Consider the following 1,115-nt stretch of genomic DNA (forward strand, 5'->3'; position numbering starts at 1 on the left):
AATTTCATAGATTCAAATACAGCAACCTCTCGTGTGCTGGTTTGTGAAATATCACCACATGGTGTCAGACTGATGCATGTGCAGTGGCGTTCTGTTATGAACTGTAAAACATCGATTTCGTCCAGATGGCAAAGTTCCAGGCCCCAGAGACGTTTGTATTTAGTCATCGAAACGGCTGGAATGACTGGATCACAAGTTAGTGCGCCAAAGACAACATCGAAACTACATAACAATTACGATTTAGTACCGTTAAATACATTGATTTACGCAGTGAGTGGTCAAGCAGAACATGTGTTTAAAAATCAAGTGTTTAAAGTGTCCGTTCGACGAGGAAAAATACGACAAAGTTGTCGAACAATTCAACAACTATTTCATTTAAAACGGAATATAACCAATGGATGAGCATGTTTTAACCAGCGAAGCCAACGAAAGTCCCAAGCGATTCTGTTGCGGGGGAGAAACAGTAACCATTGTGTTTTACTGTTCTCGAACTTTAACGCCCACATAGACTTTATACGCTCAAATAGAGAAAGAGTGTTTGGCGTCAGTCTGGGTTTGTGAGTAATTTGAACGGTACTCGGGCGGACTTGAGTCCTCTTGACTACTAACACACCATAAGCCGTTCGTTCCCCTCATCAACACACAGGATCTCAATTGGACGCCATTTATGTATCAACGCCTACTCGTGCGTCTACAGATATTTGCGCCAGTTGTTGGACATGTTTCTAGAAAGCTGCTAGTTGTTCCAGAGATTTGTTAAGGAGTCCGCTCATACTACATGAGGCTTCACGTGAAGAGGATGTGGATATGTGTTTGGAATCCATTGCGTCTACCAGACATATTTTAGACAGGAAATTGGGCCAGATCCGACAAACGTCGTTAGATGATCCACATCTGCAGAAAAACCCAGTCCCACATTGACAGGGTAGCCCGATCGTGAAATCAACTCAGAAGAATTAGATGGTAATTTCGCAGTACGTAATGAACCGTCCGTGTCAAATGTGTCATTACTGATATACCGACACATGATCGTGATACATGTCGCGATGCCCTAATAGTCAAGTGTATGGAAATACTTAGAAACAGAATACTCAACAATTAAAATGAAAATTAAC

The sequence above is a fragment of the Mizuhopecten yessoensis genome, unplaced genomic scaffold (genome assembly GCF_002113885.1).
Source record: "Mizuhopecten yessoensis strain PY_sf001 unplaced genomic scaffold, ASM211388v2 scaffold587, whole genome shotgun sequence".
Lineage (NCBI taxonomy): Eukaryota > Metazoa > Mollusca > Bivalvia > Pectinida > Pectinidae > Mizuhopecten > Mizuhopecten yessoensis.